Genomic DNA, 27,124 nt, shown 5'->3' on the forward strand with positions numbered 1-27,124 from the left:
GCATACGCTCAGATCCCATAATTTGATACGGACCCACCGAGACCGTCAAAACACGGATTCGGGCATGTATACCAAAAATGTTGACTGAAGTCAACTAAAATTAACTTTTAAGGTATAAATTCTTATTTTCATCAATTTTTAACATACATGCTTTCCGAAAACCTGCCAGAACTATGCACGCAAATCGAGGAGGGTAAATATGTGATTTTTAAGGCTTAAGAGCACAGATTCTAGTTCTAAAACATAAGATGACCTTTTGGGTCATCACATTCGGCTTGCCTAGTTCTGTGATAGGTGCCATCACGACATGTTGAGTTTTGGGGCGTGACAAGTTGGTATTAGAGCCTAGGTTACATAGGTCTCATGAGTCATGTGCAGGTTTAGTAGAGTCTTGCAGATCGGTACAGAGACGTCTGTACTTATCTTCGAGAGGCTGCCGAACCCTTAGGAAAACTTCACCTTCTTTTATTCTTATCGTGTGAATTTGTTGATTTCGGGAACTAAACTTTTGTTATTCTATTCTCTCACAGATGATGAGGTCACATGCTACCGAATCGGGCGAACGATCACCAGTACCACCAGCTAGGGCCATGAGCGGCTGAGGTCGTGGTAGAGGCCGAGGTGCAGCTCGTACAACATCTAGAGCACCACCTGTAGAACCACCAGTTGCTCCAGCTCAGGAGCAAGTTCCAGATGTGGTTGAGCCGGTAGGACCAGCTCAGGCACCAGTTGTGCCCATCATGATTCCAGGCGTTTCAGGAGGCTCTGGCCCAAATATTGACTATTTGCACTTGCCTTGCTCTGGCGGTTTCAGTTTCGGTCGCAGCAGCCACTTCTCAGGCCGGAGGAGGTGTAAGGCCCCGTAAAACTTTTGCAAAAGAAAATAATGTTTCGTGGTGCCGAATTGCTCGGACTTTTTAGGTTGAACAATACACCGGAAAGTAAAGAAAATTTTTTGGCAAAAAGTGCGTTTATGCGGTCCATTATGCGACCGCATAATCACTTTGTGGGCCGCATAATGGCCGCAAAAGTGAGGAGGAGAGGGTCAGTTTGGAAGCAATTATGCGGTCGACTATGTGATCGCATAATTATTCTGCGGTGCATTATGCGACCGCAGAATAGTTATGCGGACCACATATTGACCGCATACAAAGATAGTTCTTTTGGTCCGCAATTATACGACCGATATGCGGACCGCATATTGATTATGCGATCGCATAACCTGTTCCAGAACTTCATTTTTGGGATTTTAAAACCCGACCCTATTTCGTTAATTACACTCTTTGGGCTATTTTTGGGCCATTTGTGAGCTATAATCTGACATTTTAGAGTGAGAGAGGTGTTCTTCAATAATTGTTCTTCAATTCTTGCTCAAGTTTTGGAAGATTAAGAAGGGAAGCTCACTAGGTCTTCATCCTAGAGGTAAGATTCTACACCCTAAACCCTAATTTCGAAATTTTCTAAAAATAGGTAATTGGCAAGATACTTTTTGGGCATGAGAGTTGTTTATTTTACATGCATGTTTTATCAAAGGGTGTAGGAAGATTGTTGAGCTAAAAGTGGTAAAGAGTGGGTTGTGGGATGATGGAATTCTCCATAAAAGGACCTTGAAACCTTGTGCACACCTAGTGTTTGATAAAATGCTCAAATGAGCCAGAACCATGATCATCTTCCTAATTTTGGTTCAGTTTGTTATATTTCTAAAATAGATTAAAGTTGCTAAGAATTCCGAAACATTTAGAGTGTAAGGAAGCTCAAGTGAGGTATGTTGGCTAAACTCTTCTCTTAGAATTGAATCACATGATATTCATGAAAAATATGTAAGTCCCGAGTGGTTCATTATAAAATTGGCTATTCCGAGTAAGATTGGGTTGAACAATGGTATATCAATACTAAACATCTCTCAATGTGAGATATGGAAATTAATTTGAACACTGTCTTGATCCTAAGTTGAGGTTTTATGTTGATTAAGGCTTTCATTGATATTATGATAATCTTGTTTGTATTATTTGTCATTCTATTGAGAGGGTGTTTAGTTATACATACTAGTGTTATTCGACGGTACTAACATCCCTTTTGCCGGGGGCGCTGCATCTTTAAATGCATGCAGGTGGTTCCACAACAGGAGATATTGATCAGTGATAGCAGTACACCTTCTTCCCATCTGACTTGGTGAGCCCCACTTCATCCCGGGGTCATGTATCTTTTATACTTTGTATATTTTGTTTGAGGTATAGCCGGGGCCTTATTGTCGGCATTATCATTGTACTCTTCTTTATCTATAGAGGCTCCATAGACATAGTGTGGGTTGCGTATTGGTGCTGGGAAAGTCAAAATATGTTATGTTGTGGCTGTATTATTTGTCCATTTAAGACTTTAAAAATGATGAAACTATTGGTAATGAATTGGTGTTGTAGACATGAACACCTTTTTGTCTAATTAATGAAAATATGTATTATCTCTAGTCGTGGATGAGTTTGGGTAGAATTAAATCTAATAGGCTTGCTCGGTCGGGTTCACTTGGTTGAGCGCCGGTCGCGTTCCTCGGTTTTGGGGTGTGATAGGAAGTGCTCAAACTCCCGCCGCCCGTACTCCAAAGCAGGTGGTGCAAGGACGAGTTCTCTGTTCTCTTCTTGGAGAAGTTTGAGCCACAGACCCGCAGGGAGGAGTTGCGTAGGCAGTTTGAACAGCTATGCTAGGAGGGCATGTCTGTGACCTAGTACGAGATGAAATTTTCAGAGTTGGCCCGTCATGCAATCTGGTTGCTTCTCACAGAGAGGGGGAGGATTAGGAGGTTCATTGATGCCCTCAACTATCAGATGCGTTTTATTATGACTCGGGAGAATGCATCACCTGCTAGGTTCGACGAGGTGGTTGATATTGCTCGGCGGCTAGAGTTGGTCTGCAGTCAGGAGCGTAAGGAGAGGGAGGCCAAAAGGCCTCGTGGTTCAGGTAGTTTCAATGATGTTCCTTCTAGGGTAGTCCAACCACAACAGGGGTTGTCCTTATAGGCCTGCTCAAATGGCTCGTCAGGTTCATCGTGGTGCATCAGCTAGCCATGGTTCATACAGTGCTCGCCCGGGGCAGTCATCTCTCAGTGATCTCCCAGCTCAGAGTTCATCTCATGCTCCTTTAGTTCAGGGTTCCTCTGCACTAGGTTCTTCTAGCAGTTATTCTGGTTCTTGGGGTCCGAATCAGTCCCCACCACCATTGACGAATCGGGGTTGCTACGAGTGTGGGAAGCTTGGGCATATCAGGAGGCAGTGTCCCTATCTCTTGGGAGGTCCAGTTCACCAGAGGGGCCAGGCTACGACTTTTGCACCAGTCACTTTACCACCCGCGCAGCCAGCTCGGGGTGGGGCTCAAGCAGTTAGAGGTCGCCCTAGAGGGGGAGGCCGATCAGGTGGCGGTCAGGATCGATTCTATGCTATTCCTGCCAGGCCAGAGGCCGTTACTTCGGACAAAGTGATCACAGGTATTGTCTCAGTATGCCACAAGGATTCTTCTATATTATTTGACCCTGGTTCTACTTATTCGTATGTATTATCATTTTTTTCATGTTATTTGGATATGCCTTGTGAGTCCTTAGTCTCACTTGTTCGTGTGTCAACATCGGTGGGCGATACTATTGTTGTGGGCCGTGTGTATCGATCGTATGTGGTGACCATTGGAGGATTGGAGACTAGATTTGATCTCTTATTACTCTATATAGTTGATTTTGGTGTGATTTGGGGTATGGACTAGTTGTCTCTGTGTCATGCTACTCTAGATTGTCAGGCTAAGATCGTGATGTTGGCGATGCCCAGGTTTCCAAGGATCGAGTGGAGAGGTTCTCTAGATTATGTTCCCAGCAGGGTGATTTCATATTTGAAGGCCCAACGGTTGGTTGGGAAGAGGTGTATGTCATATTTACCCTTTGTGAGAGATGTTGGTGCTGATACTCCTACTATTGATTCTATCCTGGTAGTGCGAGACTTTTCGGATATGTTTCATGTAGACCTGTCAGGCATGCCGCCCGACAGGGATATTGATTTTGGTATTGACTTGGTGCGGGGTACTCAGCCTATTTCTATTCCTCCGTATCGTATGGCGCCAACAGAGTTGAAGGAATTGAAGAAGCAGCTTCAGGAGCTCCTTGATAAGGGGTTTATTCGGCCTAGTGTGTCGTCTTGCGGTGCACCGATTCTGTTTGTGAAAAAGAATGATGGTACTATGCAGATGTGCCTCGACTATAGGAGGTTGAACAAAGTTACAATCAAGAACTAGTATCCTTTGTCGCGCATTGATGATCTATTTGACTAGCTTCAAGGAGAGAGGGTGTTCTCTAAGATCAATTTGAGGTCTGGGTATCACCAGTTGAAGATTCGGGACTCGGATATTCTGAAGATGGCATTCAGGACCCCCTACGGTCACTATGAGTTCCTAGTGATGTCTTTTGGGCTGACCAACGCACTAGCAAAATTCAGGCATCTGATGAACAGTGCATTTCAGCCATATCTTGATTCGTTTGTCATAGTTGATAGCATCAAGGACAAGGATAGAGTTTTGGAAGCTCCAAGGCCATTTACAAGATCTCAAGCTAAAGAGTTGCAGACTAAGGTTGCTGGACTTCAATGGCAAATAAAGAAGCTTTTAATTGTAGAAAAGCCCAAAGTAGATGAATTATCCAAGTTTTACAATTATTTGGTGATCCAAATTGAAGTCCAAGAGGAGGAAGATTGGGCCACCAAATCAGTCCTTGAAGTCCACCAAAGGGGCTCAAAATGAGCTTAAAAAAGGTCCAAAAGGGGGTATTTCAAAAAGAGCCTAATTGGAGTCCAAACCAATGGCACAAACTAGAAGTTTTAAGGTCCAAATCTACCCCAAAGGGATTTGGCCGCCCCCACCTAATTTTAATGACTTTTCTTACTCCTTATCAACCACCCTACCTAATTGTAATGACTTTTTAGGCCTTAGCAGCCACCCTACCTAATTTTAAGGACTTTTTATGCCTTAGTACTCCTATAAATAAGGAGTTCTTTTCATTCATTAAGACACTTCATTATTAAATAAGTGTATCATACTTTGAGAGTTCTTTTGAACCTTTATTACTTGTGCTTTGAGATTTATCTTTCAACCTTTACTAGTTCATAGTTCAAGGTAGTAAGATTACTTCTCTATTATGATATCTTTGATTCCTTTGTTGTATTCTTAGAAGGCCATTAATACTAGTTATTAATTGTTATCTCAAGTTAAAGCGGTCAAGATCCGAATCTATTATTTTGATTTGCTTTTAAGTAAAGGCGTTTGATTTCTTCAATAAATCAAGACATTGTTGCTTTGATCTTGTCAAGACTATAGAACTTGCGTTCTTGGAAGTTCTTGGAATTCTTTCCTTGAATTTTCCCATCTCCTTTATTTTCAGCCCTTTAGTTCTTGTTGTTCAATTCCTTATTGTTATTGTTTCCGCATTTATTTCTTCAAATTCTTACTCTAGTTTGGATTCCCGACCTAGTCATTATCAAGTGGTATCAGAGCGGTTCTATCAAGATTTCGTTCTTGATAATTCATGGGATTTCTTGAATACTAAAAATAGGAAGAAAAAAAAACAAAAATCAGTTTAAAAAATAGAATTGCTTGCTCTCTAGAAAATTTCTTTTGTATCTAATTTGTTTCCAAAAATTAACAAAGGAAAAAAGAAAAGGGGATCCTAGATTTGCTAACTCTTGCTAATCTAAATATATAGTCCTTTTCATTTTGTTCGTGTCTTGTTTCAACCGAGCCTAATAGTTCTAGGATTTGGTTCTTCTTTCATTAGTTCCCCAAAAATCTGAATTTTACTACTGAGAACTTCATACGAGATGGGTTTAACTATAAATCTACAAAGTAGTTCAAAGGTTATTTCGAGAGAAAAAAAAAAGCCAAAGTGTGTGTCAGAACAATTGAGGGGAAAGTCAATTTGTCTGATACAATTTAATTATTTAAGATGTCACATACAAGTAGTGATGCTGAACGAAAGATTCTTCAAGAAGCCGAAATCAAAGCAAGAAATTATTTTACCTTGCAAGCAATGCATCAAAAATTCAAAAGGTGGAAATTGCAACTCCAAGAGATGAGGGACACCATTGCTGAGCAAAATGATACAATAGCTGAACTTAGAAAGGAAAATAATATTAGGCCCCAAGCTAGGAGAAATGCACCCCTTGCTCCTATTGTAAATCAAGAAAACCCTATAGATGATTTTAATGATATTGATTTTGATAGAGTGGGAAGAGATAGGAGGGGACAAAGAGGTAGAGTAGAAAATGATAATATAAGTAGTATAAAGATGAAGATGCCATCTTTCAAGGGAACAAGGGATCCAGACTTGTACCTTGATTGGGAGAGAAAGTTTGAAGTCATATTTGACTGTCATAACTATTCTGAGGGTAAGAAGGTTAAACTTTCTATTGTTGAGTTTTCCGACTATGCTGCTATTCGGTGGAAAAAGCTTACTAGGGACAGATTGCAAGAAGGGAAAGGACCAATTGTTACTTGGGCTGAGATGAAGAGGGTGATGAGAAAGAGATTCATACCATCACACTTTCAAATAGAGCTACAAGAATGTCTTCAAACATTGAAGCAAGGGTCCAAGTCTGTGGATGAGTACTTTAAGGCTAGGGATATTGTAACACCCCGGTAAATTTTGAAGAACTTAAGTATAAAGCCTGGTAAAATTTGCAAAGAAAAATAATGTTTCATGGTGCCGGACTAAGCTTATGTGTTTGAGGATTGTAGAAATTCTTCGCGGCGATCTTGCTCGCCGCGGCTCGGACGTTTTGGGTTGAACAACGCATCAGAATGTAAAGGAAACTTTTTGGAGGAAGAGTGCATTTCTACGGTCCATTATGCAACTGCAGAACCACTCTGTGGACTGCATAATGGCCGAAGAGTAAGGCAGTTAATTGGGTCAGTTGGAAGCAACTATGCGGTCGACTATGCGACCGCATAGTGACGCATGCACAGACAGTTCTTTTGGTTTTTTGTAACCAATTATGCGACCGATATGCGGTCCGCATATTGGTTATGCGTTCACATACCTTGTTCCGGAGCTCCATTTTTGGGTTTTTTAAACCCGACCCTATTTCGTTAAATACACTCTTTGGGCCATTTTTGAGACATAATCTGATATTTTAGAGTGAGAGAGAGTGCCCTAGAGTGAGAAGGTGTTCTTCAATAATTTTTCTTCAATTCTTGCTCAAATTTTGGAAGATTAAGAAGGGAAGCTCACTAGGTCTTCATCCTAGAGGTAAGATTCTACACCTTAAACCCTAATTTCGAAATCTTCTGAAAATGGGTAACTAGCAAGATAGCTTTTGGGCATGAGAGTTGTTTATTTTACATGCATGTTTTATCAAAGGGTGTAGGAATATTGTTGAGCTAAAAATGGTAAAGATTGGGTTGTGGGATGATGAAATCCTTCATAAAAAAGACATTGAAACCTTATGCACACCTAGTGTTTGATAAAATGCTCAAGTGAGCTAGAACCATGATCATCTTCCAAATTTTGATTCAAATTGTTATATTTTTACAATAGATTGAAGTTGCTAAGAATTCCGGAATATTTTAGAGTTTAAGGAAGCTCAAGTGAGGTATGTTGGCTAAACTCTTCTCTTAGAATTGAATCCCACAATATTCATGTAAATTATGCAAGTCCCGAGTGATTCATTACGAAACTGGCTATTTCGAGTAAGATTGGGTTGAAAGAAATATGTTAAACAAGCATCCCAAATGCTTTATTCATGTTATGTTACCATTTGAGGATGTGTTAAAATATGGGTTGTGCATTAATAATGTTTCGACTTTAAGTCAAGTTCAAATGAAGGCTATTATGCCAAATTTTGTGAAATATCTCTATTTGCCTTAGACTCTAAATTGCTCACATGTGTACTACACACCTTGATTTGAGTTGTATTTGTTGTTGATGATGATAATGATATTTGAAATTGATAAGGTGAGCATGAAATACTGAATATGGCCAACGTGCCAAGAATGATCTTATAATTATGGCCATTAGTACCAATGAAATGAAAAGATATGAAAGTAATACGAAATTCGATAATTTATATAAAGAGGCTGATGTCTCAAATAAGACAGCCTAGACGGTCGGGTCATGATCGGACACCATGCCACACACATGGTGGTGATTGTACTGGAAATTGTAATTGAAATTGTGATTGTGGTCGATGTCCCTAATGGATAGCCTAGCTGATCGGGTCGTGATCGGATTCCATGTTAAAGACGATGGTATTGATATTAAGAGAAATTGTGATTGATATCTCTAATGAGATGGCCTAGCCGATCGGTTCGTGATCGGACTCCGTGCTAAGAGTGTGGTGGTACTGGTTTTGTGAATAATGGTATTGTGGACAATGGTATATCGATACTAAAAATCTCCCAATGTGAGTTATGGGAATTAATTTGAACACTGTCTTGATTCTAAATTGATGTTTGATGTTAATTAAGGCTTTCATTGATATTATGACAATCTTTTTTGTATTATTCGTCATTCTATTGAGAGACTGTTTACTTATACATACTAGTGCTATTCGACGGTACTAACGTCCCTTTTGCTGGGGGCGCTGCATCTTTAAATGGATGCAGGTAGTTCCACAGCAAGAGATATTGATCAGTGATAGCAGTACACCTTCTTCCCAGTTGACTTGGTGAGCCACACTTCATTCCGGGGTCATGTATCTATTGTACGTTGTGTATTCGGTTTGAGGTATAGCCGAGGCCTTGTTGCCGGCATTATCATTGTACTCTTCTTTATCTATAGAGGCTCCGTAGACATAGTGTGGGTTGTGTATTGGTGCTGGGGAAAGACAAACTATGTTATGTTGTGGTTGTATTACTTGTTCATTTGAGACTTTAAAAATGATGAAACTATTGGAAATGAATTGGTATTGTAGACATGAACACATTTTCATCTAATTAATGATAATATGTATTATCTCTATTCGTTGATGAATTTGGGTAGAATGAAATCTAATAGGCTTGCTCGGTCGGGTTCACTCGGTTGAGCACCGGTCGCGCTCCTCGGTTTTGGGGCGTGACAAACTTGGTATCAAAGCCTAAGATTTTAAAGCATCCTAGGATGTCTCGAAGCCGTGTCTAGTAGAGTCCTTATTATCGGTGTGTTGTCGACCACATCTATAATTAGGATGCTACATGGGCATTTAGGAATAATACCCTTCTTTCATGTTCTTGATCATGCAATAAAGCTTGTTGTAAGATTGTTCCTCCTTTAACTCCTGAGTTGCTCTAATATTCAGTACATGGCTCCTAAGATGAAGGCAAGAACTGGCCAAAGAGCCAATGTCACCCCAGGAGTGACAGTTGGTCGTATAATTGATGATGCGGGTGAGCACCCGAGGAGTGAGAATATTCCTCCAGCTACTACACTGCCTGACTCTACTACAACTGATCAGACCGCACCTGTCCCTACACCTATTGAGGGTGCAACGGTCCCTCTAACTGATATACCAGTTCCAGCTTCCGATTCTGGTGTTTCTGATGTTGATCTTAGGAGAGCCATACAGATGTTGGCTCAAATAGTGGCTTCCCAGACCCAGAGGTCAAATGTTGCACCCACTTTTTCCAGTCAGCCAGGGGATTCTACTGGTTCCAGGGTGAACAGGTTTCTCCAGTGTTCACGGGTACTAACCCAGAGGAAGATCCCCAGGATTTCATTGATGAGATACACAAGACTCTCAGAGTTATGCGTGCTACTGAAATAGAGGCAGTGTAATTGGCCTCCTACCGCCTGAAAAAGGTGGCATATTCTTGGTTTGAACTATGGGAGGAGTCCTGTGAAGAAGGGAGCTCTCTGGCGAGGTGGGGTGAGTTTGCCGATGCCTTCATTGATCATTTCTTGCCTGTCGAGATTAAGGCAGCCCGTGCGGCTGATTTTGAGAACTTGAGGCAAGGTACACTGAGTGTGTAGGATTACCGTATGAGATTCGCGTACCTATCTAAATATGCTATTTACATGTTGCCCACTATGGAGGCTAGACTACGCCGCTTTGTGCAGGGACTTAGTCCCTTGGTAATTAATGAGGCTGCTACAGCTGCCTTGAATTCTGATATGAACTATGGAAAGATGGTGGCATTCGCTCAAGCCACAGAGACCCACAAATTAAGAAACAAAATGGAGCGAGAGGGTAATAAGGCCTGGTCTATGGGCAACTTTGGTAGTTCTTCAGGTGGTGGCAATTCAACATTCAGAGGAGGGTCGTCAGGGCCATCACAGTCCTTTGATCTGTCTTCGGCTAGTGCACCGCCATCAGGGCCTAGTCAGCAGCAGCAGTGGAGCCGTTTTAGGTCCAGTCAGGGCAACATGGGATCCAATCAGCAGGGTCGTCATTGTGGTAGATTCCAGCAGTAGAGGAAGCTCCCATGCCCTAGTTGTGGAAAGATGCACCTGGGAATATGCTACATGGACTTACCCATATGATACGGATGCGAATTAAGGGGTCACATTCAGAGGGATTGTCGTTCGTCCCGCCAGGGTACGGGTAGGGGCATGGCACAACCAGCCAATTCTGCAGCTACTACATCCGCAACACCTCCTCCAGCTCGAGGCACTCCAACACCCGCAGGGCGTGGTGCAGCTAGGGGTAGAGCACAGAGTTCGGGAGGATCTGTCTGTTTCTATGCTATGAGGGATCGCCAGAATTCAGAGGCTCCTCCAGATGTTGTCACAGGTATATTAACCATCCAATCTCATGATGTATATGCTCTTATTGATCCCAGTTCCACTTTGTCATATGTCACACCTTATGTTGCTATGGAATATGGGATAGAACCAGAACAGCTTTATGAGCCGTTCTCTGTATCTACTCCGGTTGGTGAGTCTATTTTGGCCACGCGAGTTTATAGGGATTGTGTTGTTATGTTGCATGGTCGGGGCACCATCGCCGATCTTATTGAATTGAGAATGGTCGATTTTGATGTGATAATGGGGATGGATTGGCTTTATTCATGTTTTGCCAAGCTTGATTGCCGAACCAGAACTGCTAGGTTCGAATTTCCAAATGAGCCAGTTATTGAGTGGAAGGGTGATGATGTAGTGCCAAAGGGTAGGTTTATTTCTTACCTTAAGTCCACAAAGATGATCAACAATGGATGTATTTACCATTTGGTCCAGGTTACAGACACTGATGCCGAGGCACCTACACTTGAGTCTGTGCCTGTTGTGAATGAATTTTCGGGAGTCTTTTCGGATGAACTCACTGGATCCCACCAGACAGGAAGATTGATTTTGGGATTGATGTGATGCCAGATACACATCCTATATCTATTCCACCCTACAGAATGGCATTGGCAGAATTGAAGGAGCTAAAGGAACAATTAAGAGATTTGTTAGAAAAGGGTTTCATCCGGCCGAGTGTGTCGCCTTGGGGCGCACCGGTCCTTTTTGTAAGAAAGAAAGATGGGTCACTGAGAATGTGTATTGACTATCGGCAGCTTAATAAGGTAGCAATCAAAAATAAGTACCCACTGGCAATGATAGATGACTTGTTTGACAAATTGCAAGGTGCTAGGTACTTCTCCAAAATTGATTTACGATCTGGGTATCACCAATTGAAGATCAGTGGGATATTCCGAAAATATCTTTTAGGACCCGGTATGGACATTTGAATTTTGGGTGATGTCTTTTGGGCTAACAAATGCCCCCGCAACCTTCATGGATCTTATGAATCAAATTTTTAAGCCATTCCTCGACTCTTTTGTGATAGTGTTTATTGACGATATTCTTGTATATTCACAAAGTCGAGAAGACCATGCCGATCATCTCAGGGTAGTTCTGCAAACCCTGCAGCAACACCAGTTATATGCAAAGTTTTCAAAGTGTGAATTTTGGCTTAAATTGGTTATATTCTTGGGTCACGTAGTCTCTAGTGAGGGAATTAAGGTTGATCCTCAGAAAATATCAGCTATGAAAAATTGGCCGAGGCCTACAACTCCAATAGAGATTCGTAGTTTCTTAGGCTTAGCTGGGTATTACAGAAAGTTTGTGGAGGGATTTTTTACTCTTGCCCCTCCATTGACTAAATTGACGCATAAGGCAATTATGTTCCAATGGTCTTGTGAAAAGAGTTTCCAAGAATTGAAAGCAAGATTAACTACGACACTAGTGTTGACTCTACCAGAGGGTATAGATGAATTTGTGGTATATTGTGATGCTTCAAGAATCGGGCTTGGGTGTGTATTAATGCAACATGGAAAGGTGATAGCTTATGCTTTCAGGCAACTAAAGAATCATGAAAAGAACTATCCAACACATGATTTAGAACTTGCGGCGGTGGTATTTGCATTAAAAATTTGGCGTCATTATTTATATGGGGTCCATGTGGATATATTCACGGACCATAAGAGCCTTCAATATATTTTTAAATAGAAGGAATTAAGTCTGAGGCAGAGAAGATGGCTTGAATTACTCAAGGATTATGACATTGATATTTTATACCATCCAGGGAAGGCTAATGTTGTGGCGGATGCTCTCAGCCGAAAATCTATGGGTAGCTTAGCACACTTGGAGGCATATCAAAGGCCATTGGCCAAAGAAGTTAACCGATTGGCTAGTTTGGGAGTTCGTCTTGCAGACTCTAGTGAAGGAGAGGTAATTGCACAAAATAGGGCTGAATCATCACTTGTAGTGGAAGTCAAAGAAAAACAATACAACGACCCATTGTTGGTACAATTGAAAGAGGGGATTCATAAACATAAGACCCTGGCCTTTTCTCTTGGCATGGATGATGGTACACTAAGGTACCAAGTGATAGCTCCACGGACAATGATAAAGCTTTAGAAGTACCAAAAAAGCCATTCACAAGGTCTCAAGCTAAGGAGAAGCAAGACAAGGTTGTTGGGCTACAATGGGAGATCAAGAAGGCGCTAATGGTGGAAGAAGAGCTCAAGAATTATGGAGAGGACTTAGCTAAGTGCTACACTCATTTGATGGTCCAAGTCCAAGTCCAAGAGGAGGTAGATTGGGGTCCAAGCATCAGCCAAGGAGGGTCTAAATTAGGCACCTAAATCAATCTACAAAGGAGCTAACTTGGCGCCCAAGTCAGCTCAAGGAGGGACGGCCAAGACATAGGAGAAGGAGTCAAAGTTCCTTATTTTGTTTTCTAGTTTGTTAGGACATATTTGATGCTTTACTAGGTAGTTAAGGCTTTGTTTCTACTTTCCTAAGATTATTGGAATTACTTTCCAAGATTGACTTAGTTTTTATTTCCTAGAGTTTTACCTTTTCCTATGATAGTTGGACTTGTTGTCCAAAGTAGTTTAGGACTTTATTTCCTTAATTTTTAGGTAGAATTTCGTGACCCCCTCCCTATATAAAGGGGTGTCTTCTTTGCTTTTAGACTTAGACTATTATCAATAAAAATTGTGAGATTTTGCTTGCACTCTTGTGTGTGGCTACTCTTGGATTTATTCTTCAACCTTCAAGACTCAACTTAAGGTGGTAAGATTAAACTCTTTCAAAATCTTATATCACTTCTAGGTATTCAAGAGAGGTGATAAGTTTAGCCTTATTGTTGTTCTTGTTATTCTAAAGGGTCGGGTTTCACAATCTATCTCTTGTTTTTAATTCTCTACCAAATGCGATTAGTTCTTTGTTAGCTAATTGTCGTTGTTAGGATTCAACTTCAATAATAAACCTCTTAAATTCAAGAAACTCTTTCTTGAATTCAATCTATCTTTAATTTTCCGTTGTTTTTTTTGTTTCTTTATTTTCTTTTAGCTTCCGCACGTTTCTTGATTTTCTTTAGTAATTCTTGGACCCCTATTGTATTGTTATCAAGTAGTATCAGAGCATAGGCTAATCAAGATTTCCATCTTGATAATCTTGGGAGGTTCTTGAGCAAAACAAAAACAAAAAAAAAACCAAAACAAAAAACAAAAATCAGCCAAAAAAAGAAAAAGTGTTATTACTCATTATTATTTTAGAATTCAATTATTAGTTGGTTTCCAAGTCAAGAAAGGAAACAAGAAGAAGGGATCTTTGTTCTTGAAGATTAAGGAAACTCCTTTCATTATTCTTGTGGGTTTTGGATTTCCTAAAATTCTTTCCTTTTTCATTTCTACTAACCAATTCATATTATTCCTAGGTTTGGTCATTCACTTTTCTTTCTTTTTCTAACTTCATATTCTTATCACTAAGGGTTGTGACTAGTAAGGTTTATTAATAAATCTAAAGATTAACGACCAAGAGTTGCATTGAGTGGAAAAAGGCAAGAGAGATGAGAACATCAGAGGGAAAAAGCCAAATTGAGAGATATATATTGCTTTGTTCAGGATGTCTCATACAGGTAGTGATGATGAACAAAGGGTTCTTCAAGAAGCCAAAATCAAAGGAAGGAATGATTTCACCTTGCAAGCAATGCACCGACAATTTGAAAGGTGGAATTTGCAATTCCAAGAGATGAGGGACACCATTGCTGAGTAAAATATTACAATAGCTGAACTTAGGAGGGGAAATAATGCTAGACCCCAAGCTAGGAGAAATGTACCCCCTGCTCCCATTGTAAATCAAGAAAACCCTATCGATGATATTAATGATGATATTGATTTTGATAGGTTAGAAAGAGATAGGAGGGGGCAAAGAGGAAGACTAGAAGATGATAATATAAGTAGTATAAAGATGAAGATGCCAACTTTCAAGGGAACAAGGGATCCAGACTTGTACCTTGATTGGGAGAGAAAAGTTGAAGCCATCTTTGACTGCCACAACTATTCTGAGGGTAAGAAAGTTAAATTTGCTGCTGTTGAGTTTTCTGACTATGCAGCAATCTGGTGGAAAAGCTTTCTAGGGATAGATTGCAAGAAGGACAAGCACTCATTGCTACGTGGGCTGAGATGAAGAGGGTAATGAGGAAGAGATTTGTGCCATCACACTTTCAAAGAGATCTACAACAACGTCTTCAAACTTTGAGTCAAGGGTCCAAGTCTGTAGATGAGTACTTTAAGGCTATGGATATGGCTATGATCCAAGCTAATTGTTCATGGAGGAAGAGGAGGCTACAATGGCTAGGTTTTTGAATGGTTTAAATAGGGAAATAGCTGATGTAGTTGAATTACAACAATATGTAACTTTAGATGAGTTAGTTGAATTAGTTGTAAAGGTAGAAGGACAAAACAAAAGGAGACAACAATCTAGCTCATGGAGAAGCCGGCCAACTACTATTCCAAAGAAGCAATGGCCGAAATCTGAGGAGACACCTACTCTTAAATTCTATGAAGACAAGGGCAGGAGCAAATTGGAATCCTGGGGTAAGCCTTTTACGCCTAAAACTTCTACTTCTACTTCTTCTATTCAATGTCTCAAGTGTCAAGGGAGAGGGCATAAGGCTTATGAATGCCCAAGTAGAAGAAACATTCTAATCAAAGAGGATGGGGGATATGAGAGTGAAAAACGTTAACCAAGTGAAGAACAAAAAGAAAATTTTGTAGAGAGTGAAGAAAGAGAAGAGATGGAGTACATTGATAGTGGGGTGAATTTTGTGGTTAGGAGGCTTATGCACATTAATTTGGGTCACTCTAATGAAGATCAAAGGGAAAACATATTCCATACTCGGTGTGAGATTAAAGATAAAATTTGTTCTATGATAATTGATAATGGGAGTTGTGCTAATGTTGTGAGTGCATATTTGGTGGAAAAGTTAGGGTTGGAATGGACAAAGCACCCTAGACCTTATAGGTTGCAATAGTTCAATGATGGTGGAGAGGTCAAGGTGAATAAGCAATGCATGGTCTCCTTCAAGATTGGAAGGTACGCTGACAAAATTCTATGTGATATAGTACCCATGCAAGCTTGTCATATCTTGGTTGGGCGCCCGTGGCAGTATGATAGGAGTGCTTTTCACGATGGGAGGAAAAATAGATACTCTCTTGAGAATAATGGCAAGAAGTACATTCTTGCACCTTTAACTCCTTCCCAAGTGTACGAAGATAAAAAAAAGATGAAAGAATCAATGGGGAAACATGGGGAGGGATCAAAACGAGAGACTGAAAGGAAAGACAAAGAAGGAAAATATGAAGTGAGGTGCGTGGAGAGAGAGGGCAGCAAAGAGAGAAAGGAAAAGGTGGGGAATAGTGAAAAAAAAAAAAAGCATTGGTGAGAGGAAAGAGGCTAAGATTGAAAAAAAAAGTGAGCCTTGCAAAAGCCAAAGAATGCTTAATTGCAAAAAAAGAAGGGCTGCCTATTATCTTGCTCACTTATAAGGAAGTTCTGCTTAATAATGATTCACTAAGATCCTCTTTGCCTAGTGTTATTTCTAATCTTTTACAGGATTTTGAAGATGTTTTTTCTGAGGACCTTCCTAAAGGTTTACAACCTTTTAGAGGAATAGAGCATCAAATTGATTTTATGCCGGGATCACAAATTTCTAATAGGCCTGCTTATAGGAGAATCCCGAAGAAATAAAAGAATCCCGAAGTTCCATAGTTCATATCAGAATCCCGAAGAAATAAAAGAATTGCAAAGACAAGTAGAAGAGCTGCTTGATAAGGGATTTGTAAGAGAAAGCATGAGTCCCTGTTCTGTGCCCGTGTTTTTGGTGCCAAAGAAGGATGGTACTTGGAGGATGTGCGTGGACTGCCGCGCCATTAATAAAATAACGGTAAAGTAGCGCCATCCTATTCCCCTTTTAGATGATATGCTTGACCAATTGCATGGTTCTCAAATATTCTCTAAAATTGATTTGAAGAGTGGATATCACCAAATTAGAATGAATCATGGAGATGAGTGGAAAACTGCCTTTAAAACTAAATATGGATTGTATGAATGGTTAGTGATGCCGTTTGGGTTAACTAATGCACCTAGTACATTCATGAGGTTAATGAACCATATCTTTAAGGATTTTCATGGAAAATTTGTAGTCGTTTATTTTGATGATATTCTGATCTTTTCTAAATCTTTTGAAGAGCATGTCGAACATTTGAAACAAGTTTGTAATGTGCTTAGGGAGCAACAATTATATGCAAATATTTCCAAATGCACTTTTTGTGTAGATAAGGTAGTTTTCTTGGGTTTTGTTGTGAGTTCTAGAGGTGTAGAGGTAGATGAAGATAAAATCAAGGCGATTAAATATTGGCCTACACCTAAGAGCATTACTGAAGTTAGAAGTTTTTATGGACTTGCTAGCTTTTATAGGAGATTTGTTAGAGATTTTAGTTCAATTACTGCACCTTTCGCAAATGCAGACCTCAACCGCAGAAGCAATTTCGTAGAAGCGGATTAGTGGTCGTAGAAGCGATTTCTGCCTTGCAAGCTAGATTTCGCAGATGTGAGACCGCATATGCAGACCTTCCTGCGCAGATGCGATTTCACTGGAAATATTTTCACTTCTTTTACTCTTTTTGCACAATTTCACTTCATTTTATCTCAACTCTCTTCAAGGTCCATGGTACCTGAAGATCTAGCAATGCACACCATAAAGTATCTAATTTTATAATTAAAGGACATAAAAACTAAAGAAAATAGACTAGAATAAATGGTAAAGTAACCACCCATCAACACCCCCAACTTAAAAAATTTTATTATCCTCAAGCAAATCAAAACCAAATACTCAATGAGGCTCTACTATTCAATGCACAATTAGCATCGCTATCATTTCCAAATCATATTCTCCAATAAAGCATAACACTTATGGATTTAGGTGGTACTAATAATTAGGCTCAAGCATGTGAATCTCAACCAAATAACTCCCTCATTTAAAACAATTTCAAGAATGCAATGGAGTTTCAAAATAATCAAGTGACAATAACCAAGCCTCAAGAAGTGACTCAAAAGCACTAGTCTACTACATATGCTCAATTTACTCAATTCGGAATCTATCAACGTCACCAATCCATCATAATTCATGTGCCCTCACAAGAAAGAAAGTCTCAAAATCAACATATTTACAATAACACACAAGGGATAAATGCACAAAGACACTCACTCTCAACAAAGAGCTTCAATTATTACAAAATATCATCGGTCTTTAATTGGGAAAAGAACAAGAGCATGCATTTAATATTTTGAAGGATAAATTATGTTATGCTCCTTTGTTACAATTACCTGATTTTAATAAGTCCTTTGAAATTGAATGTGATGCATCTAGTAGAGGTATTGGGCCTGTTTTAATGCAAGATTCTAAACCAATCGCTTATTTTAGTGAGAAGCTGAATGGGTCTGCATTGAATTATTCTACTTATGATAAAGCATTATATGCCTTGGTAAGGGCTCTTGTTACATGGCAGCATTATTTGTGGCCAAAGGAGTTTGTGATAAAAACTGACCATGAACTTTAAGATACTTGAAAAGCCAAGGTAAATTGAGTAGAAGACATGCCAAATGGGTTGAATTCATTGAGACATTTCCTTATGTGATTAGCTACAAGCAAGGTAAAGACAATATAGTTGCTGATGCGCTTTCAAGAAGGTACTCTCTTGTTTCTACTCTTATTTCTAAATTGATGGGATTTGATCATATTAAGGATTTATATGTTGATGATTCTAATTTTGATGTAGCATTTTCGGCATGTTTAAATGGGCCTTTTGAGAAGTATAATCTGAAAGATAGGTTTCTTTTTAAAGAGAAAAAGATTTGTGTCCCTAATTGTTCTTTGCGAGAAGCTTTTGTGAGGGAAGCACATTGTGGGGGGCTTATGGGACACTTTGGTGTGCCTAAAATACTTGACATCCTTGCTGAAAATTTCTTTTGGCCTAATATGAGAAAAGATGTAGAAAGATTTTGTGCTCAATGTCTTGAATGCAAAACAAGCTAAATCTAAAGTGTTGCCACATGGTTTCTACACGCCATTACCTGTGCCTATTTCACCTTGGATTGATATTTCTATGGACTTTGTGTTAGGATTGCCTAGAACAAGGTATGGTAAGGATAGCATCTTTGTTGTGGTAGATAGGTTCTCAAAAATGGCTCGCTTTATTCCTTGTTTAAAGACTAATGATTCTTCTCATGTTGCTGATTTATTTTTTAGAGAAGTTGTTAAATTGCATGGTATACCTCGAACTATTGTTAGTGATAGGGATGTTAAGTTTCTAAGCCACTGTTGGCGTGTGCTTTGGGGAAAATTGGGAACAAAATTGTTGTTTTCTACTTCTTGTCATCCACAAACTGATGGGCAAACTGAGGTAGTAAATAGAACCCTAGGAAATATGTTAAGGGCTGTTCTAAAAGGAAAATTAACTTCTTGGGAGGATCACTTGCCTATGGTAGAATTTGCTTACAATCGAATTGTTCATTCATCTACTGGTTATTCTCTTTTTGAAGTTGTTTATGGCTCTAACCCCCTTACACCCCTTGACTTATTGCCTTTGCCTACTAATGAGAGGGTTAGTCTTGATGGAAAAAAGAAAGCTGATTCGATGAAGACTATTCATAAGCATACGAGACTTGCAATTGAGAGGAAGAATTAGCAAACAGCTTTACGAAGAAATAAAGGTCGAAAACCAGTTATCTTTGAGCCTGGTGATTTGGTTTGGGTTCATATGAGGAAGGAGAGATTTCCTTCAAAAAGGAAGACAAAATTGCACCCTATAGGAGATGGGCTATTTAAAGTACTTGAAAGGATTGGAGATAATGCTTACAAATTGGACCTTCCAGGTGAGTTTCAAGTAAGTGCTACTTTTAATGTTGCTGACTTATCCTTATTTGATGTAAGTTCAAATTCGAGGACGAATTCTTTTCAAGAGGAGGGGAATGATAGCTCCACGGACAAGGATAAAGCTTTAGAAGTACCAAAAAATCCATTCACAAGGTCTCAAGCTAAGGAGAAGCAAGACAAGGTTGTTGGGCTTCAATGGGAGAACAAGAAGGCGCTAATGGTGGAAGAAGAGCTCAAGAATTAAGGAGAGGACTTAGCTAAGTGCTACACTCATTTGATAGTCCAAGTCCAAGTCCAAGAGGAGGCATATTGGGGTCCAAGCACCAGCCAAGGAGGGTCTAAATTAGGCACCTAAATCAACCTACAAAGGAGCTAACTTGGCGCCCAAGTCAGCTCAAGGAGGGGCGGCCAAGACATAGGAGAAGGAGTTAAAGTTCCTTATTTTATTTTCTAGTTTGTTATGACATATTTGATGCTTTCCTAGGTAGTTAAGGCTTTATTTTTATTTTCCTAAGATTATTGGAATTACTTTCCAAGATTGACTTAGTTTTTATTTCCTAGAGTTTTACCTTTTCCTATGATAGTTGGACTTGTTGTCCAAAGTAGTGTAGGACTTTATTTCCTTAATGTTTAGGTAGAATTTCGTGACCCCCTCCCTATATAAAGAGGTGTCTTCTTAGCTTTTAGAGTTAGACTATTATCAATAAAAATTGTGAGATCTTTCTTGCACTCTTGTGTGTGGCAACTCTTGGATTTATTCTTCAACCTTCAAGACTCAACTTAAGGTGGTAAGATTAAACTCTTTCGAAATCTTAGATCACTTCTAGGTATTCAAGAAAGGTGATAAGTTTAAGCTTATTGTTGTTCTTATTATTCTAAAGGGTCGGGTTTCACAATCTATCTCTTGTTTTTAATTCTCTACCAAAGGCGATTAGTTCTTTGTTAGCTAATTGTTGTTGTTAGGATACAACTTCAAGAATAAACTTCTTGAATTCAAGAAACTCTTTCTTGAATTCAATCTATCTTTAATTTTCCGTTTTTTTTGTTCTTTATTTTCTTTTAGCTTCCGCACGTTTCTTGATTTTGTTTAGTAATTCTTGGATACCTATCGTGTTGTTATCACCAAGGGCGACTATGTGTTCCAAATGTGGAAGGTCTCCATGAAAGAATTTTGACTGAAGCTCACACTTCTAGGTATTCTGTGCACCCAGGTTCTACAAAAATGTATCATGATCTTAAGGAAGTCTATTGGTGGAATGATACGAAGAGGAATGTTGCGGACTTTGTAGCAAGATGTCCGAACTGTTAGCAAGTGAAGGCCGAACACCAAAGCCCCGGTGGGATGGCACAGAACATAGAAATTCTAATGTGGAAATGGGAAATGATTAATATGGACTTTGTGGTAGGATTACCGCGCACTCCGCGCAAGTTTGACTCAATTTGGGTGTTATGGATCGACTCACGAAATCAGCACACTTTTTGCCGGTTAAGTCTACCGATATAGTGGAGCAGTTTGCTCAGTTGTATATCAAAGAAATAGTCAGGTTGCATGGCACCCCAGTTTCCATCATTTCTGATCGGGGGGCACAATTCACTGCTAATTTTTGGAAGAAATTTCAGCGAGGTTTGGGTACTCAAGTGAATCTTAGTACAGCCTTTCACCCGCAGACTGACGGGCAGGCAGAGCGGACTATTCAGACGCTTGAGGATATGTTGCGCGCTTGTGTTATAGACTTCAAAGGTAGCTGGGATAATCATTTACCACTCATAGAATTTGCATATAACAATAGTTATCATGATAGCATTCAAATGGCATCGTTCGAGGCTTTATATGGTAGGAAATGTAGATCTCCCATTGGGCGGTTAAAAATTGGGGAAGCAGAGTTGATAGGGCCAGACCTCATGCATCAGGTTATGGAAGCGGTTAAAGACTGCTCAGAGTCATTAGAAATCCTATTCGGATGTTCGTCGTAGAGATTTGTTATTCAAAGAAGATGATTGGGTATTTTTGAGAGTTTCCCCCATGAAAGGTGTAATGCGATTTGGTAAGAAAGGGAAATTGAGTCCGAGGTATGTTGGACTGTACAACATCATTCAGAGGATCGGTGAGGTAGCATACAAGCTTGAGCTACCACCTAAGATGTCATTAGTACACCCGGTGTTTCATGTGTCTATGTTAAAGAAAGTAGTTGGAGACCCGATAGTCATTGTTCTGGTTGAGACTATTGAGGTAAATGAAGAATTGACTTATGAAGAGATTCCAGTTTCTATTATTGATCGACAAGTCCGAAAGTTGAGAAACAAAGAAATTGCATCCGTGAAAGTGTTATGGCGAAACCAATAGGCTAAAGAAGCTACTTGGGATGCCGAAGAAGAAATGAAGAAAAAGTATCCTTATTTATTTTAATAACCATGTAATTATAAGTTGTGCCTTATGAAAATGCAAATGGATATTCCTATGAAATATGTATGACTTGTACATTTGGTGCTAAGGGTGTTCTGTTCTGGTAATATATATTGCTTATGATACCACATTTGGCATTGTTTTGTATTATTTTACGTCGTTGGAATACGTATATGTTGTTAGGATGTGTTTCTGGGGCTCTCTGACAGGTGGATAGGCCTAGTTATAAGGGAAACTCTGGCGAAATTTTTGGAAATTTTGCGAGTTAGTCAAATTTGGGGCTGCTCGAATGTGGTATGAAACAAACCGAGCTAAATAAGATGTTAATAACAGGTTTAGACCCTCATTCGAGGATGAATGATCCTAAGAGGAGGAGAATGTAACACCCCGGAAAACTTTGAAGAACTTAAGTGTAAAGCCCGGTAAAATTTGCAAAGAAAATAATGTTTCATGGTGTCGGACTAGGCTTATGTGTTTGAGGATTGCAGAAATGCTTCGCGGCGAGCTTACTCGCCGTGGCTCGGACTTTTTGGGTAGAACAATGCATCAAAATGTAAAGGAAAATATTTGGCGGAAGAGTGCATTTCTGCGGTCCATTATGCGACCGCAGAACCACTCTGCAGACCAAAGGCCCGGTGGGATGGCACAGAACATAGAAATTCCAATGTGGAAATAAGAAATGATTAATATGGACTTTGTGGTAGGATTACCGCGCACTCCGCATAAGTTTTACTCAATTTGGGTAATTGTGGATCGACTCACGAAATCAGCGCACTTTTTGCCGGTTAAGTCTACCGACATAGTGGAGCAGTATGCTCAGTTGTATATCAAAGAAATAGTCAGGTTGCATGGCACCCCAGTTTCAATCATTTTTGATCGGGGGGCACAATTCACTGCTAATTTTTGGAAGAAATTTCAGCAAGGTTTGGGTACTCAAGTGAATCTTAGTACAGCCTTTCACCCGCAGACTGACGGGCAAGCAGAGCGGACTATTCAGACGCTTGAGGATATGTTGCGCGCTTGTGTTATAGACTTCAAAGGTAGCTAGGACGATCATTTACCACTCATAGAATTTGCATATAACAATAGTTATCATGCTAGCATTCAAATTGCACAGTTCGAGGCTTTATATGGTAGGAGATGTAGATCTACCATTGGGTGGTTCAAAATTGTGGAGGCAGAGTTGATAGGGCCATGCCTCGTGCATCAGGCTATGGAAAAAGTTAAAATCATTAAGGAGCGGTTGAAGACTGCTCAGAGTCGTCATAAATCCTATTCGGATGTTCGTCGTAGAGATTTGGAATTCAAAGAAGATGATTAGGTATTTTTGAGAGTTTCCCCCATGAAGGGTGTAATGCGATTTGGTAAGAAAGGGAAATTGAGTTCGAGGTATATTGGACCGTACAAAATCATTCAAAGGATTGGTGAGGTAGCATACAAGCTTGAGCTACCACCTGAGATGTCATTAGTACACCCGGTGTTTCATGTGTCTATGTTAAAGAAAGTAGTTAGAGACCCGACAGTCATTGTTCCGGTTGAGACTATTGAGGTAAATGAAGAATTGACTTATGAAGAGATTCCAGTTTCTATTATTGATCGACAAGTCCGAAAGTTGAAAAACTAAGAAATTGCATCCGTGAAAGTGCTATGGCAAAACCAACAAGCTGAAGAGGCTACTTGGGAGGCCGAAGAAGAAATGAAGAAAAAGTATCCTTATTTATTTGAATAACCATGTAATTATGAGTTGTGCCTTATGAAAATGCTAAGGGATATTCCTATGTTTATGTATGACCTGTACATTTGGTGTTAAGGGTGTTCCGTTCTGGTAATATATATTGCTTATGAGACCACATTTAGTGTTGTTTTGTATTATGTTACGTCATTGGAATACGTATATGTTGTTAGGATGTGTTTCTGGGGCTCTCTGACAGGTGGATAGGCCTAGTTACCAGGGAAACTATGGCGAAAGTTTTGAAAATTTTGGGAGTTAGTCAAATTTGGGGTTGCTCGAATGTGGTATGAAACAAACTGAGTTGCATAAGATGTTAATAACATGTTTTGACCCTCATTCGAGGACGAATGATCCTAAGCGGGGGAGAATGTAACACCCCGGAAAATTTTGAAGAACTTAAGTGTAAAGCCTGATAAAATTTGCAAAGAAAATAATGTTTCATGGTGCTGGACTAGGCTTATGAGTTTGAGGATTGAACAATGCATCGAAATGTAAAGGAAAATGTCTGGCGGAAGAGTGCATTTTTGCAGTCCATTATGCGATCGCATAATCACTCTGCGGGTCGCATAATGGCCGCAGAAGTGAGCAGGTGAGGGCTATTCTAGAAGCAGCTATGCGGTCGACTATGCGACCACATAACTGTTATGCGGTGCATTATGCGACCGCATAACAGTTATGCGGACCGCATAGTGACCACATACACAGGCAGTTTTTTTGGCTATTTTGTAACCAAATATGCGACCCATATGCGGTCCGCATATCGGTAATGCGATCGCATACCTTGTTCCGGAGCTCTAATTTTGGATTTTTAAAACCCGACCCTATTTCGTTAAATACAATCTTTGGGTCATTTTGGAGCTATTATCTGACATTTTAGAGTGAGAGAGGGTACCCTATAGTGAGAAGGTGTTCTCCAATAATTGTTCTTCAATTCTTGCCCAAGTTTTGGAAGATTGAGAAGGGAAACTCACTAGGTCTTCTTCCTAGAGGTATGATTCTACACCCTAAACCCTAATTTCGAAATCATCTGAAAATAGGTAATTAGCAAGATAATTTTTGGGCATGAGAGTTGTTTATTTTTTATGCATGTGTTATCAAAGGGTGTAGGAAGATTGTTGAGCTAAAAATGGTAAAGATTGGGTTGTGGGATGATGGAATCCTTCATATAAAGGACATTGAAATCTTATGCACACCTAGTGTTTGATAAAATGCTCAAGTGAGCTAGAACCATGATCATCTTCCAAATTATGATTCAAATTGTTATATTTTTACAATAGATTGAAGTTGCTAAGAATTCCGGAACGTTTTAGAGTTTAAGGAAGCTCAAGTGAGGTATGTTGGCTAAACGTTTCTCTTAGAATTGAATCCCACAATATTCATGTAAATTATGTAAGTCCCGAGTGATTCATTACGAAAATGGCTATTCCGAGTAAGATTGGATTGAAAGATATATGTTCAACAAGCATCCCAAATGCTTTATTCATGTTATGTTACCAATTGATGATGTGTTAAAATATGGGCAGTGCATTAATAATGTTTCGATTTTAAGTCAAGTTCAAATGAAGGCTATTATGCCAAATTTTGTGAAATATCTCTATGTGCCTTAGACTCTAAATTGCTCACATATGTACTACACACCTTGATTTGAGTTGTATTTGTTGTTGATGACGATAATGATATTTGAAATTGATAAGGTGAAAATGAAATACTGAATATGGCCAACGTGCCAAGAATGATCTTATAATTATGGCCATTAGTACCAATGAAATGAAAAGATGTGAAAGTAATACGAAATGCGATAATTTATATAAAGAGGCTGATGTCTCAAATAAGACAGCCTAGACGGTCGGGTCGTGATCGGACACCATGCCACACACATGGTGGTGATTGTGCTGGAAATTGTAATTGAAATTATGATTTTGGTCGATGTCCCTAATGGATAGCCTAGCCGATCGGGTCGTGATCGGACTCCGTGTTAAAGATGGTTGTATTGATATTAAGATAAATTGTGGTTGATGTCTCTAAAGAGATGGCCTAGCTAATCGGGTCATGATCGGACTTCGTGCTAAGAGTACGGTGGTACTGGTTTTGTGAATAATGGTATTATGCACAATGGTATATCGATACTAAAAAGCTCCCAATGTAAGTTATGGGAATTAATTTGAACACTGTCTTGATTCTAAATTGAGGTTTGATGTTAATTAAGGCTTTCATTGATATTATGATAATCTTGTTTGTATTATTTGTCATTCTATTGAGAGACTGTTTAGTTATACATACTAGTGCTATTCGGCGGTACTAACATCCTTTTTGCTGGGGGCGCTTGTCATGCCCCAAAATCGGGGAGCGCGACCGGCGCTCAACCGAGTGAACCCGACCGAGCAAGCCTGTTAGATTCCTTCTACACAAACTCATTCATGAATAAAGAGAATATATGTTTTCCTTAATTAAATAATATAGTGGTCATGTCTGCAATTACCAATTTCTTACCAATAGTTTAATTATTTTTAAAGTCTCAAATGGACAAGTAATACAACCAAAACAAATCATAGTTTGTCTTTCCCCAATACACAACCCACACTATGTCTACAGAGCCTCTATGGATAAAGAAGAGTACAATGATAATGCCGGCAACAAGGCCCCGGCTATACCTCAACCATAATACATAAAGATCAAAAGATACATGACCCCGGGATGAAGTGGGGCTCACCAAGTCAGCTGGGAAGAAGGTGTACTGCTATCACTGATCAGTGTCTCCTGCTGTGGAACCACCTACATCCATTTAAAGATGCAGCTGTAACACCCCATAAAATTTTGAAGTACTTAAGTGTAAAGCCCGATAAAATATGCAAAAAAAATAATGTTTCATGGTGCCGGACTAGGCTTACGTGTTTGAGGATTGTAGAAATTCTCCGCGGCTCGAACGTTTTGGGTTGAACAATGCACGGGAAAGTAAAGGAAATTTTTTGCCGGAAATGTGCATTTATGCGGTCCATTATGCGACCGCATAATCACTCTGCGGGCCGCATAATGGCCGCAGAAGTGAGCAGGTGAGGGCTATTCTTGAAGCAGCTATGCGGTTGACTATGCGACCGCATAACTGTTATGCGGTGCATTATGCGACCGCATACACAGGCAGTTCTTTTGGCTATTTTGTAACCAAATATGGGACCGATATGCGGTCCGCATATTGGTTATGCGATCGCATACCTTGTTTCGGAGCTCCAATTTTGGGTTTTTAAAACCCGACCCTATTTCATTAAATGCACTCTTTGGCTCATTTCTGAGCTATTATCTGACATTTTAGAGTGAGAGAGGGTGCCCTAGATTGAGAAGGTGTTCTCCAAT

At 39.7% G+C, this 27,124-nt stretch overlaps 1 pseudogene; it reads left to right on the forward strand.

Moving 5' to 3' along the window:
• Positions 1 to 10,021: 10,021 nt before the first annotated feature.
• Positions 10,022 to 19,884, forward strand: LOC138892588 (uncharacterized; annotated as a pseudogene).
• The last annotated feature ends 7,240 nt before the right edge of the window (positions 19,885 to 27,124 follow it).

The sequence above is a fragment of the Nicotiana tomentosiformis genome, chromosome 5 (genome assembly GCF_000390325.3).
Source record: "Nicotiana tomentosiformis chromosome 5, ASM39032v3, whole genome shotgun sequence".
Taxonomy (NCBI): Eukaryota; Viridiplantae; Streptophyta; class Magnoliopsida; order Solanales; family Solanaceae; genus Nicotiana; species Nicotiana tomentosiformis.